Source organism: Phyllobates terribilis, unplaced genomic scaffold, assembly GCF_046119375.1.
Source record: "Phyllobates terribilis strain yellow unplaced genomic scaffold, ASM4611937v1 Scaffold_8__6_contigs__length_399053987, whole genome shotgun sequence".
NCBI lineage: Eukaryota > Metazoa > Chordata > Amphibia > Anura > Dendrobatidae > Phyllobates > Phyllobates terribilis.
The window spans coordinates 141,986,188-142,001,999 of NW_027362768.1; the positions used below are offsets into that span (position 1 = coordinate 141,986,188).

The 15,812-nt window shown below is 47.3% G+C and overlaps 1 protein-coding gene across 3 annotated transcripts in view; it reads left to right on the forward strand.

The window, feature by feature from the left end:
• Positions 1 to 15,812, forward strand: part of LOC141156879 (tenascin-R-like) — a 746,139-nt gene that overhangs the window by 399,458 nt on the left and 330,869 nt on the right. The gene's annotated exons all lie outside the window — the stretch shown is intronic.

The window sequence follows — 15,812 nt, forward strand, 5'->3', positions numbered from 1 at the left end:
TATTTAGATTCACAGTGCGATATTTCTAAAAACTAGAGGGCTTTTTTTTTCAAAATTTGGGGAATTTTAACAAAAACCTGAACCACAAGGTAAAACTTTGCACAATATCCACTGTGCCAAAAAGATAGAAAGGTGATCAGAAGCTTCTCTTCTTCACGATAACTTTTGACTTCAATGAGATCTACTTCTCTCGTTTGTTGACAAACCTTTAGTCACATACACAGACTCTAAAGCTAGTATTCACAGATAAAAAAAAAGAAAAAAGAAATTCACTTATGTCTGAATGAGTCATCTGGATCTTCAAAGCTCCAATCCTGGTTCCTGGCAGGTTCTCTTTTGGCTTTTCTCTGACACAAGATAGCAGTTCCTGTGAATGGGGCTGGCTCACTGGTTCATTTCAATGACCAAACCATCCCCCTTCTCTGTCTATATTTTGGTTGTTTCCTTCCGTCCCCCTTCATGGGCATTCTTCTCTGTTCTTGGTGACCATTTCAGTCTTTTTACACCCCACTGATACTGTATTCTGCGCATTTGTTTTTTAACCTTGAGAAAGGTGCCAAAACGCATTGGTATTAATAGAAAAAACAAAAACATATTTCTACTACCAAGATCTCCTGTAAATTGCTTTCTGAAAGAAGTGTCTGCTCCAGCCATGGGGCCATAGAAGCAATTTTAATACTCTTTTTAGTGTTGTGTCCGCACACAACCCCTCCAAGTGAGCACTACCACTACCCTATTTTATGCGCTTCTGTCCCTTCTAGATTTCCTCTATATTTTGGTTATGACATAGAAAGAGTTGACTTAGCTATTGAATTCAGCCAACCCCCTTCACACACAAAGCTCTTACTGTCCTGTTTTGGACACAAAAATTACCTGTTCTTAACGAAGATTGTAGCTTAAGCTGTGAGCTATATCAGAAGGATTCATTACTTACTAATTTAAAGGGGTTGTCAGGGACTTTAACATTGATTACCAATCCTTAGGATAGGTCCCCAATCTCTGATCAGTGGGGGTCCAACACATGGCACCCCCGCCGATCAGCTGTTCCCGGTGTCGGCAAGATCTGCTCAATTTCAGAGCTACATAGCTCTGTCAATGGAATTGTGGCCACCCCCAAGTACTGCACATCGACCCTCCTATTGTTTTGAATGGGGGGCATATGAGCAGTCCTCAGAAGCGGGCAACAGAGCTGTGCTGTGCAGCTCTGTAACTGCGCAGTTCAGGCCGCCACCAACACAAGGAACAGCTGAGATATCGGGTGTCATACCCCCACCGATCAGACGTCGTTGACCAGGATAGGCTATCAAGGTTGAAGTCATGGATGACCTGTTTAATTTTAGCTGAACAACCCCTTTAATAATTCAAAGTTAAAAATACAAGAAGAGGTTGTGATGTGGGAAGAGATCATTTTAAGCATCTGCTACCATTTGTACTGCTCTGGGTTAACCATACACTTTATCTGCATTACATATGCTGGATGATTCCACGTGTCAAGTGTTTATCCTCTCACTCATGTGTAGCCATTGTATGATACTAGATAGAAGAGACACTTACTCATACATTACGTACATCAGTCTTTTTCAATGTCTGCACATCACATATCCAAAACAGCTGTTACAGAAACCCAATATTTATCCAATTGTCGGAGCTGCTACATTGTGCTCAAAGGTTCCACTTGTGTATAACACATCCACAGATCAATGCCACCCAGCTCAGTATCCAGTAATGCAGTAGCTGTTTTCTCCCAGTGAAAGCTCAACATGTAGGTCGTTCCCCTTTATATAATGCAAATTCAGCTATGCGAGAACATATTTGCCTTTGTTCGTCAGGTTATAAGATTTTCCTGTACGCTGATCTGTTGGTAAAATACGCTGTAAGGACTATTTTGTTACATGAAATTCAATGAACAGCGATGCTGGTAGAAAATAATGCCAAGTAGACCTTTATAAGTTTAGCATTTTGACCATGTCATTATAATAGACAATTATAATATAAGCAACGTTTGTAATTTCTAACAAAGAAAGAATCAGTGCGATATCCTCCAGGGTTCACTTTTATAGTTTTGAGACATGGATCACAATTACCCCAATCTACACCCATTCATTTTGTGAATGCCATGTCACTAAGGACTTCTTCTGATGTCTGGGATTTTCACAGATAGTCTACGAGGCTGTGTTCACATGTCCGATTTTCTTCGTAAAATCACGGAGACATGGCCGATATTAATCAGAGTGTTGGATGAAACTTGACAATTCAAGTCTCTGGATCAGTGAAAAAAATAAATAAATAAATAAATCAGACAACACTTGGATACAATGCATGTGCTATCTTTTTTTCATGGACTGATAAATTGTAGAAACTTTTTTTTTGCTTTTGAGAAAAGCTGATGAAACTCTAACCAAACTCTGATGACACTAGAACCGTGTTTAACATGCAAGAAAAAAATGGACATCAAAATGAACCCTAAGATATGTGCAGTAAAGAAAGATAGCCGGTTATTTTTCACTCATTCAGACTTCAGTTTTTCTTCCATTATACAACCCCTGGCAAAAATTATGGAATCACCGGGCTCGGAGGATGTTCATTCAGTTGTTTAATGTTGTTGAAAAAAAGCAGATCACAGACATGGCACAAAACTAAAGTCATTTCAAATGGCAACTTTAGGGCTTTAAGAAACACTAAAAGAAATCAAGATTAAAAATGTGGTACTCAGTAAGGGTAATTTTTTTCAGACCAAGCTGAGGGAAAAAAATAAGGAATCACTCAATTCTGAGGAAAAAATTATGGAATCAGTCTGCATCTAAAAAGCAGTGATCACACCTTGGAGAGCTGTTGCACCAAGTGGACTGTCATGAATCATGGCTCCAACACGAGAGATGTCAATTGAAATAAAGGAGAGGATTATCAAACTCTTAAAAGAAGGTAAATCATCACGCAATGTTGCAAAAGATGTTAGTTGTTCACAGTCAGCTGTGTCTAAAATCTGGACCAAATACAGACAACATGGGAAGGTTGTTAAAGGCAAACATACTGGTAGACCAAGGCGTCAAGACCGGAAACTTAAAGCAATATGTCTCCAAAGCAGGAAATGCACAACAAAACAAATGAGGAACGAATGGGAGGAAACAGGAGTCAATGTCTGTGACCGAACTGTAAGAAACCGGCTAAAGGAAATGGGATTTACATACAGAAAAGCTAAACATAAGCCATAACACCTAAACAGAAAAAAAACAAGGTTACAATGGGCTAAGGAAAAGCAATCGTGGACTGTGGATGACTGGATGAAAGTCATATTCAGTGATGAATCTCGAATCTGCATTGGGCAAGGTGATGATGCTGGAACTTTTGTTTGGTGCCATTCCAATGAGATTTATAAAGATGACTGCATGGAGAGAACATGCAAATTTCCACAGTCATTGATGATATGGGGCTGCATGTCAGGTAAAGGCACTGGGGAGATGGCTGTCATTGCATCTTCAATAAATGCCCAAGTTAACATTGATATTTTTGACAGTTTTCTTATCCCATCAATTGAAAGGATGTTTGGGGATGATGACATCATTTTTCAAGATGATAATGCATCCTGCCATAGAGCAAAAACTGTGAAAACATTCCTTGAAAGTGTAGTATCTTACCGCCGAGCTCCCCGCCCGGCGTCCTCCGGCGCTCCTACTTCTGCTGCTGCCGGCGCGCGCAGTTTCCCGGACACTGTGCTTAGGGCGAGCGCACGAGTGCTCCCTTCCTCTTAAAGGGGCCGCACGCGCCATCCTAAGGAGTCCCCGACCAAAGGCCGGAGGACCTCTCATATATAAGGCACCTCCTCCAAAATGGAGGTGCCCGTGCAAGGTTGTAGCTTTGTGTGTTAAACTCTGCTACAGCCCTCAGGTCCCGCTGCTAGCCTGACTACCAGTCCAGCCTGCCAGCCTGACTACCAGTCCAGCCCGCCAGCTTGACTACAAGTCCAGCACGCCAGCCTGACTACCAGTCCAGCCCGCCATCCTGACTACCAGCCCTGTCCGCCAGCTTGTCTACTCTCCAGCCCAACAGTCTGTCTACAGTCCAGTCTGCCAGTCTGTCTATGGGCCCTGCCAGCCTGCTTACCTGGTAGCACCTGCCTGTTACCTGCCGTGCCTACCAGCCAGCCTACCTAGAGGCTCCTGCTTGTTACCTGCCGTGCCTGCCAGCCCGCTTACCTAGAAGCACCTGCCTGTTACCTGCCGTGCCTACCAGCCAGCCTACCTGGAGGCTCCTGCTTGTTACCTGCCGTGCCTGCCAGCCCGCTTACCTAGAAGCACCTGCCTGTTACCTCCCGTGCCTGCCAGTCAGTCTCCCCAGATCACCCGTCAGCCTGCCTGCCGTGCTCATCTGCTGTACCAGTCAGTCCCTGCCTTCTGACCCGTGGAAGTCACCTGCTCTCATACAAGGTCAGTCCCCAGAGTAGCACCTGGTCCCTCTGCTCGGTCCTTCCCTGGTCACGGAGTCGATTGAGCCACCGTACGACCTTGGTCGGTCCGAGTTGATACCTAGTTACGCCCCTCTGGTCCTTCCTTGCACTGCCGCACAGTGGTTCCACCACCCGGATCCGTAACAGTTTGCATGGGCCATGGAACCCGGTGGCCCCCAGGCCCCTTTGCTTGCTGACCTGTACCAGGAGGTTTCTCGTCAGAGATCCCAACAGGAAACCATCCTGACCTACCTGCGGTCTATCAACTCTCGCCTGGACACGCTGTCTGTTCCACCTGTGTCTGCCTCGAGTCGAGAGACACCCGCTCCGGCAGCGCCACTGCCTACCAATACCATGGTATCCAGCCTAGGACCCCGGCTTTCTGCGCCTCCTCATTTTGGAGGTGACCCCGCCTTATGTCGGGGCTTTCTGAACCCGTGCACGCTGCACTTAGAACTTCTGGCACATTAGTTTCCCTCCGACCGGGCCAAGGTGGCATTCATCATGTCTCACCTCACCGGGGAAGCATTGGCATGGCTAAACCCTCTATGGGAGAGAGGGGATTCCCTGGTGTCCGATCTTCCGGCCTTCCTCACTGCCTTCCGGAGGGTCTTCGATGAACCCGGACAAAGGATTTCTACTGCCTCCTCATTGCTCCGTCTCCGCCAAGGGAGTCTCACCGTGGGCCAGTATGCCATACGGTTCCGTACCCTCGCTTCTGAGCTTGCCTGGGACAATGAGGCCCTGGTGTCCACCCTCTGGGAGGGCCTTTCCGGTCGGATTAAGGACGAGTTAGACGGCCGGGACATTCATACCAGCCTGGATGACCTGGTGTCACTAGCAACCCGGATTGACATCCGTTTCCTAGAACGTGCCAAGGAGACTACCCGGGAGAGAAGATTTCCTCGTCTTGCTCCTGTTTTCCAGAAACCGGCTTCCCAATCAGAAACTCCCCGGGCACGCTCGCCCGAACCTATGCAGATTGACCAGACCAAGATGGTCAAGTCTCGCTAAGAAACACGCTGAGCCGAGGGGAGCTGTTTCTACTGTGGTAGTAAGGAGCACCTGATCCGTTCCTGTCCGGTGAAGCCGGGAAACTCCAGTGTCTAGGACCGCTCGGAGAGGTCGTCCTAGGCAAGAGTAATTCCTCTCCGTTCTTGACTTTGTCCGTCTCTATCTCCTGTGGAGAGAACCGCTTCTTTGAAACCGCACATCTGGACTCCGGAGCAACTGGGAATCTCATTTCCCAGTCCCTTGTAGAGAAGTATCAGATTCCTACCAAACCTCTGGATGAACCATTGGCAGTCGCTTCCATGGATGGAAGACTCCTTCCGGTGACCATCTTGCTCGTCACAGAGCCCGTAACCCTGCAGGTGGGAATGCTGCACTCAGAGAGGATCTCCTTCCATGTGCTTTCCGGACTCTCTCACCCTCTTTTGCTAGGTCTATCCTGGCTACAGAGACATGAACCCATTCTGAACTGGCAATCCAGTGAGGTGCTCCATTGGGGGCAGGATTGCCATGAGACCTGCCTGGTTCCGGTTCGCCCGGCTCGACCTCCATCTACTCCAACTAATTTACCTGGTCTACCGGCACCTTACTGGTCCTATGCTGATGTCTTCGACAAGAAGGAGGCAGAGACACTGCCACCTCATAGACCATATGACTGCTCTATCGACCTGATACCCAGTGCCACTCCACCCCGTGGGCGTATTTACCCATTGTCGTTGGCCGAAACCCGAGCCATGTCGGAGTACATCGAAGAAAATCTGGCTAGGGGATTCATCCGGAAATCTTCCTCCCCGGCTGGAGCCGGATTTTTCTTCGTAAAACAGAAAGACGGTTCACTACGCCCATGTATCGATTGTAGAGGTCTCAACATAATCACTATCAAAAACAAATACCCCCTGCTGCTCATCTCTGAGCTGTTCGACCGCCTTAAAGGCGCCAAGATCTTCACCAAGCTCGATCTTCGTGGGGTGTATAACTTAGTCCGGATCCGCCAAGGAGACGAGTGGAAGACGGCATTCAATACCCGGGACGGTCACTATGAATACAGTGTGATGCCCTTCGGACTCTGTAATGCTCCCGCCGTCTTCCAATAATTTGTTAACGACATCTTCCGTGACCTCTTATATTCTTTCGTGGTGGTGTACCTGGACGACATCTTGGTCTTCTGTCCGGATCTTCCCACACACCGGAGGGATGTTTGTCAGGTCCTTCTTAGGCTCAGGCAGAATCACCTTTATGCGAAATTTGAGAAATGCCTCTTTGAGCAGACATCTCTTCCGTTCCTGGGCTATATTATCTCTAAGACAGGTCTACGGATGGACCCCGAGAAGGTCTCTGCCGTCTTAAAGTGGCCCAGTCCGGAGGGGTTGAAGGCGATTCAGCGATTCCTGGGCTTCGCCAACTATTGCCGTCTCTTCATTCCGCATTTCTCTTCCTGGACTGCTCCCATCTCTGCGCTCACCCGAAAGGGAGCAAATCCTAAGTAATGGCCACGTCCACAGCGGAGGAGGCCTTCCTCTCCTTAAAACAAGCCTTCTCTTCCACCCCTGTGCTGCACCGTCCGGATAGCTACAAACAGTTCTTTCTGGAGGTTGATGTTTCCTCTTCCGGAGCCGGAGCGGTGCTTACCCAGAAATCTCCATCCGGGAGAATGGTAACCCGCGGCTTCTTCTCCAAGCTCTTCTCCTCGTCTGAGCGCAACTACTCCATAGGAGACCGAGAACTGCTAGCCATCAAATTGGCGCTGGAGGAGTGGCGTTATCTGCTTGAGAGGACTCTGCACCCAGTGGTCATCTATACTGACTACAAAAACCTGGCATATCTACTCAATCCGCGTCAGGCCTGGTGGTCTTTGTTCTTCGCGCGCTTCAACTTTACCCTACATTACCGCCCGGCGGACAAGAACATTAAAGCAGACGCCTTGTCCCAATCCTTCCTATCGTCCGATCAAGAGGAGGAGCCTATGCATATCATCGATCCCTCCAAAATGATGAATGTGGCCCCCTTGGACCTGTCTCGTCTCCCACCCGGTAAGACGTTTGTAGCGGTTCCGGATCGTAAGAAGGTTCTTCACTGGGGTCATTCATCCAAACTAGCCAGCCATGCTGGCCAGAAGAAGACCTTCCTGCTCATTACCCGGCATTATTGGTGGCCTATAGAGATGAGCGTTGTTCTACTCGAACTGTTCGCCAATCTCAAATTCGAGCTGTTTTGTGCGGTGTTCGAGCCGTTCGGCGAACACGAACAATTTGAGAAAAATTCGGCTGTTCGAGGTTATGTTCGATAACTGTTCGTGCACCAAAATCATAACTGGATTTTTTCTCAGTAATGATGAAAATTAATGTTAATACGCAGTTTGAGTGTACAGCGGGGTGGGGGGAGGGGCAGGGGATGGATCTCTGCAGGAACAATGAAGATCTCCATTTTTTTTTCTCTTTCCCGCATTTGCAGTGGGGAGGTGCAATCTGTCAGCCTATCAGCAGCGCACACACGGAGCGAAGTGCTTTTTTTCACACAAGCAAGGGCATGTGTCATTGGCAGTGTATGTCACATGTCCTTGCCCTATAAGACCAAGCCATTTTCCCCGTCGCCACCATTTTCTCACTGCTGCAGCTGCGTGTTAGACTGCACCGCTGTTGCTGTGTGCGCTATACCTTGTTAATTTCAAGCCAATTTTCGCACAAATATACAGATAGCTTGGGAGTAGGGAATAGTTGTGATTGCAGTCCTTTTAAGGACTAGGTTACAGCATTTCCTACGACTTTTATCAGGGAGGTCTGTGCTCTTAAATAGATAGGTTGTGGGAGTAAAGACTAATTGTAATTGGAGTCCTTTTCAGGACTAGGTTACATGAGTTCCTATCAGTTTTTGCCAGGCAGGTCTGTGCCAGTGCTGTGCAAGTTTTTTTCACAGCATTTGGCTGAATCTAGCAAAGCTAATCCTTTTTGGCCTATTGCAGAGTGTGTTAGTCAGTGGAGTAGCCTATCTGTGTTGCAAGATATAACACCTGTGTATAGAATACCAATTTTTTTACTGCACCTAGTGAAGTAAAATCTTTTGGGCATAGCATCATTCTATTAGTCCATCTATACTGACCTCCATCAGGTTGCAAACTAAATATAATTTTTTTCTGCATCTAGCTCTGAAAAAATATTTGGGCTTCTAGCAGTGTGTGGGACTTGGTCTATTAGTCCATCTATACTGACCTCCATCAGGTTGCAAATTAAAAATAATTTTTTTCTTCATTTAGCTCTGAAAAAATATTTGGGCTTCTAGCAGTGTGTGGGACTTGTTCTATTAGTCCTTCTATACTGACCTCCAGCAGGTTGCAAATTGAATATAATTTTTTTCTGCATCTAGCTCTGAAAAAATAGTTGGGCTTCTAGCGGTGTGTGGGAATTGGTCTATTAGTCCATCTATACTGACCTCCATCAGGTTGCAAATTAAAAATAATTTTTTTCTGCATCTAGCTCTGAAAAAATATTTGGGCTTCTAGCAGTGTGTGGGACTTGGTCTATTAGTCCATCTATACTGACCTCCATCAGGTTGCAAATTAAAAATAATTTTTATCTGCATCTACAGTACCTCTGAAAAAATATTTGGGCTTCTAGCTGTGTGTGGGACTATTTGTATTAGTCCATCTATACTGACCTCCATCAGGTTGCAAACTGAATATATTTTTTTCTGCATCTACCTCTGAAAAAATATTTGGCCTTCTAGTAGTGTGTCGGACTTTCTCTATTAGTCCATCTATACTGACCTCCATCAGGTTGCAAATTAAAACTAATTTTTATCTGCATCTACAGTACCTCTGAAAAAATATTTGGGCTTCTAGCTGTGTGTGGGACTATTTGTATTAGTCCATCTATACTGACCTCCATCAGGTTGCAAATTCAAAATAATTTTTTTCTGCATCTAACCCAGCCAATAGTTTTGGCCTAATACCACAGTTTGGCCACTCAGCTCTGCTCGGTTACCATCCATTGTTTTGTTGTGCAAACAACTCCAGAGTTGTGAATTAGTTAACCACCAAAATGAGTGGAAAAAGGCCTGCTGCTGGTGGAAAGGGGAATAGGCGTGTTGGGAAGGGGAAAAAAGGTTGTGTCCGTGGGGTAGGTGTTAAAGCAACAGTAACATCTGCAGAAGAAAGACCATCTTCCAGCCAAACTAAAATGTCTACTTCTTTTAGCGGACAATGTGATAAGATCCCTTTCTTACGGCCACGCCAATCGCTACAAATTCCAGATGAGGCACAAAAACAGCAGGTGCTTCAACGGATATCAAGTGCTCCTTTAAGTGGGCTCTCCTCCACATCAACTTCAACATCACAAATACTCCAGTCCTCAAAGGTGTCACCCAAATCGCACTTGCTTCCTCACAGCTCCCAAATCTCCAGCTGCCCGTCTGAGTATGAGGTAGAACAGATGGTTGAGTCTGCAGAGCTGTTTACTCATACTATAGCCTGGGAATCAGAGGTCGACTCCAGCGCTTCTGTGAATCCAGACGAGGAAATGATCTGCACTGATGCCCAGAATCTTTATGAGTCGGATCCAGGACCAGACGCAGAAGGTTCTGACCATAATGTAGACCCTCATTCCCAAACTGTAACTCCTGTTGGTGGAGACAATGAGGAAGACGATGATAAGACTCAAATACCTGATTGGAGCGACAACTTTAGTTTTTTGTCAGGGCAGGAACAGGTTGGCTCTGAGGACGACGGGTGTGATAACGCACAGGGTGATGATGATGAGGTCGGAGATCCCACTTACTGTCAACCCACAGTCAGCCAAGAGATGAGGTCAGCAGAGGAGGTGGAGGAAGATGCTAGTGACGACGAGGTCAGGTTGCGCCTTCCTGGACAGAGACGTAGTACTGGAAGCACGTCAACAACTGCATCCTCAAACACAACTCTGCCTCTCACCACAAGTCGTGGTGGCTCTTCAGGTCGCATGGGTGCTAAGCCTTGCATAGCCTGGGCATTTTTTCAGATCGATAAAGATGACCCAACTCGTGTTATCTGTAACATTTGTCAGCAAAAGCTAAGTAGAGGCCAAAAAATACATAGTTTGAGTACTTCATGCATGAACCGGCACATGGACATGAAGCATAAGTTGCAGTGGGAAGCTCAGTGTGCTACAATGCGGCCTAGCCGGCCGGGCCAATCACCGTCTGCCATATCTTGTGCATCCGCGGCCTCTTCATCCTCTGTGACTGGGGGGACAGCAGTCACACCTGTTTTGGGGCGCAGACCTGCCACCTCTTTACCCGCAACAGCCAGCGTGATTGGCAGGTCATCATTTTCTTTGGAGGTGGTAACACCAGCTGGTGTTGAGCGCTGTCCGACATCGATAGCACCACCTTTGGATCAAGGCAACCTAACATGTCCGCCTGCATCTTCCTCACAGACCGGCAGTTTGCCGGGGACACCCTTATCAACCCCGTCTAAGCACAATAGCCAGCCCTCGGTCCCTCAGATGTGGACAAGTAAAAGACCATTTCCTCCTAGCCATGAGAAAGCTAAGAGGTTGAATTTCACCATCTGCTAGCTCTTGGCTACAGAAATGCTGCCTTTCCGCCTGGTGGACACAGAGGATTTTCGAGACCTTATGTCCGTCGCAGTGCCCCAGTACCAGATGCCCAGTCGGCACTACTTCTCAAAGAAAGGTGTGCCTGCGCTCCACCAGCATGTCGCACACAACATCACCGCTTCTTTGAGAAACTCTGTGTGTGACAGGGTGCATTTCACCACAGACACTTGGACGAGTAGGCATGGACAGGGGCGTTACATGTCGCTGACTGGGCACTGGGTAACTATGGTGACAGCAGGACAAGGGGCTGCTGTCCAAGTCTTGCCGTCCCCACGAGTTGTGCGTCAATCCTCTTTATGTCAAAGTTCCTCCACTGCTTCTGCCTCCTCAACCTCCTCTCGGTCTTCCACCTGCACCCAAAGCCTGTCTGGTCATGCCACAAGCTTTCTAACTGCGCAGAAGGGATCCTGCACACCTCCTTACTATGCTGGCAGTAGGGCTCAACGTCATCAGGCGGTTTTTACATTGAAATGTCTGGGAAATGTGAGTCACACAGCTGAGGAGTTGTGGTCAGCTCTGGAGAACCAATTTCATGAATGGTTGTCTCCACTGGACCTGAAACCAGGGAAGGCCGTGTGCGACAATGCTGCAAACCTGGGTGCGGCCCTTCGCCGGGGCAATGTCACACACGTGCCTTGTATGGCTCACGTGTTGAACCTGGTTGTCCAGCAATTTTTAGCCCACTATCCCAGACTAGATGGCCTTCTGCAGAGGGCACGGTCGCTGTGTGCTCACTTCCGCCGTTCGCATCCCGCAGCTCAGCGACTTACATCTCTACAGAAGTCGTTGGGCCTGCCACTTCACCGGCTAAAATGCGATGTGCCTACCCGGTGGAATTCAACTCTGCACATGTTGCAGCGACTGTGGCAGCACCGACAAGCCCTGGTGCAATACGTTCTGACGTATAGCCTGGGCCAACGAGATTCAGAGGTGGGGCAAATCACGCTGGAGGAGTGGTCTCAGATCAGGGACCTATGCACCCTTCTGCACAGTTTTGAAATGGCGACGAAGATGTTTAGTGCTGACGATGCCATTATCAGCATGATTATTCCGGTGATTTACATGCTGGAGCACATGTTAAACAGAATTCGGAGTCAGGTGGTGGCACAAGAGGAGGTGGAGGAAGTAGAGGAGGAGGAGTTGTATGCGGAAGGGCTAACATCTGCAAGGTCCAGACGGTCGGCAGCACCAAGGCGGCAGGCATGTGAGGGTGGGGGAGATGGTTTTACCAGGGCGCATGGTAGCAGCCAAACTAGTGAGGAAGGTGCAGGAGCCCAGGAAGAAGTGGAGGACGAACTGATGGAAGACTCATCAGATGAGGGAGACCTTGATCACATTTCTGTTGTGCGAGGTTGGGGGGAGAGGACAGAGGAAGGAAGCATGATTGTTACCTCGCCACCAACACAACAGGGACTTGGTGCTCCTGGATGCGCAACACACATGAGTGCCTTCTTGCTGCACTACCTGCAACATGACCCTCGAATTGTGAGAATTAGAAATAATCCTGACTACTGGGTTGCCACACTGTTAGATCCCCGGTACAAAAGTAAATTTGCAGAAATTATTCCTGCCATAGAAAGGGATGCACGCATGCAGGAGTATCAGCAGAGACTGTTGCAGAATCTTACATGTGCTTTTCCACAAAATACCAGTGGTGCACGTAGTGAATCTCACAGTTCCAACTTGCCAACCGTGGGACCGTCAAGTGTTCAGCACTCAAACCGTAACAGAACCACAGTATCTGCTGGTAATATCAATTTTGCGGAATCATTTCACCACTTTTTTAGCCCATCCTTTGCAAGGCCACAGGAGACAAGAAGTCTGACTCATAGTCAACGCCTAGAGACGATGGTACAGGAGTATCTCCAAGTAAACATTGAAGCCACGACTGTGTCACTGGACCCTTGCTCTTTTTGGGCTTCCAATCTGGATAAATGGCCGGAGCTAGCCACTTACGCCTTGGAGATCTTGTCATGCCCCGCAGCCAGCGTTCTGTCTGAACGTGTGTTCAGCGCTGCTGGTGGTGTGCTGACAGATAAGCGCACGCGGCTCTTCACTGATAATGTAGACAGACTCACGTTCATAAAGATGAACAAATCATGGATTCGAAACGACTTTTCTACCCCTGTGTCATCCTGGGGAGAGTAAAAGCTTGATGATTGGTTAAAATCACCCTACCAACCGTTTTAAGCTTTCAAATTACTAATCATGTTTATCTGTATCTTGACTGGAAAATAATTTGGGCTTTGTAGCAGTGTGCAGCACTGATCCTATTAGGCCATCTATACTAAAGCTTCACCAGATTTAAAATTAAAAGTAATTTTTAGCTGCATCTAGCCCGGAAAATAATTTTGGGGCTCCGAGATGCGCAAGGCACATAAGTGCCTTCTTGCTGCACTACCTGCAGCATGACCCTAATATTGTCAGAATTCGAAGTAATCATGACTACTGGGTTGCCACTCTCTTAGATCCCCCAAACTTTTCGATCAACCTTTTCATTTTAATAAAGACCAAAAAAATGGTCATTTTTGAAATTATAAGCATTAGCAGGTTGTTAGAAACTGAAATCAAACAGTTTTCAACTCAAAACTTTATTCTAGGTGATGTTACATTTTCACATAGGACCCCTTGTTCGAAAGGAGCTTCTGAACTCTCTCGTCCATTGAATTTGTCAGGTTTTGGATGGTTTCTGCTTCAATTGTTTTGCATGAGGACAGAATACCCTCCCAGAGCTGTTGCTTAGATGTGAACTGCCTCCCGCCATCATAGACACTCCTTTTAATGATGCTCCAAAGGTTCTGAATGGGGTAGAGGTCAGGGGAGCATGGGGGTCACACCATAAGTTTGTCCCCTTTTATGCCCATATCAGCCAGAGATGCAGATGTTTTATGTGCAGCATGAGATGGTGCATTATCATGCAGAAAAATGATCTTGCTGTGAAATACACGGTTCTTCTTCTTGAACCATGGCAGGAAGTGCTGTTTGAGAAAATCCACATACATTATGGAGTTCATCTTTAGCGCCTTCAGGGATCCTAAAGGGGCCGACAATCTCTCTCCCCATGATTCCAGCCCAAAACATTACTCCACCTCCTTATTGTTGGCGCTGTAGCCGTGTTTGCGTGGGGTGTCCATCAACCAGCCATCCTCCACTCCATCCATCTGGACCATCGAGCGCTGCACGGCACTCATCCGTGAACAAAACAGTTTTGAAATCAGTCTTCATGTAATGTTTGGCCCACTGGAGCCGTTTCTGCTTGTGTGAAGTGGATAGAGGAGGTCAACAGGATGGCGCATGCACAGCTGCAAACCTCTGAAGGACCCTGCATCTTGTTGTTCGGGGGACGTTGGAGGCACAAGCAGCTTCAAAAACTTGTCTGCTGCTATGACAAGGCTTTTTTGCCGCTGCTCTTTCAACCTGACGTAATTGCCTGTAGGAAAGAGTCCTCAATTTGCCCTTATCAGCACGCACACGTGTGTACTGTGAATCAGCTACATACTTCTTGATTGCCAAGACACTTCATCCTGATCATCGCACAATGTTGATTGTAGTCATGCCTTGACCTAAACACTCCACAATTTGTTGCTTCTCAGCAGCCGACACATCCTTTTTCTTTCCCATTTTGGCAGAAAATGTAGGCTGCTTAATAATGTGAGAGAGCCTTCTTAAGTAGTCTTGCCTTTCATTGGACACACCTGCCAAACTAATTAGCACAGGTGTCTGCAATTGCTTACAGTGATATAAAGAGCCCTGACACACATCACCATCAATGAGTTTAACTGACAAACAAACAAATTCTTCCCTTATCACTCCTAAACACTTTTTGTATAATAATTTGGAACGCAGTGTACATGTGCTTTTCCACAAAACACCAGTGGTTCACGTAGTGAATCTTACAGTTCTAACTTGCCAACCGTGGTCTGTATGGAGTTGTTCAATAAAGGGCCCAAAATTAAGATAACATAGATGGGAGAGGTCTCTATGAATAGGAATTCCTAAGTATTTGATACCCTGTGAGGGCCAGGCAAAGGGAAAGTTGGACTGGATGGAATCCTATATGGATTTGGGGAGGGAGACATCGAGGGCCTCAGACTTCGCTGCATTGATTTTAAAATTTTACCATGTAACAAAGTGATCTATTTCAGCCATAACAGCATGGATGGATATATGTGATTGAGTGATATATACTAGGACATCATCAGCAAATAGAGAGCACTTGTACTCGGTGCCTCCCACCTCAATCCACCTAATATTGGGGTTATGGCGAATTGATGAGAGCAGGTGCTCCGTCACTAGGATGTATAAGAGAGGGGACAGAGGACATCACTGCCTTGTCCCATTGGTGATTGTGAAAGGTGATGAAAATGTTCTGACGCACCCCCTGGGCCTTGGGACACCCGGAGCCGGACCCTTTTTGGTGGATGCTGGTGGTTGTAGTCTTCGTGGCGGCGACCCGGTTCCGTGGCTCAGGGCGGTCAAACCAGTGGCGGAACTATTTATGTGGTTTTCATGTTTAAATGTCCGACTACGCCACCCGTGGATTGCGATCAGAGTGAACCGCCGCTACAGGGCAGACCACTGAGGCTGGTGTTGTGGGTGCAGCAGAGCGTAGCATAACTCCCCACGGGAGGAGTATAGCCTCAGGGCAGTGTATGCGGAGGATGGGGGTGATGGTGCAGGGCAGCAGCAGTAACGACACGGAGTCAGTGATGCAGTTCAGGGCCTTTACTCACAGTTCTTATTATCCAGACCACGTCTGCAGGTAACGG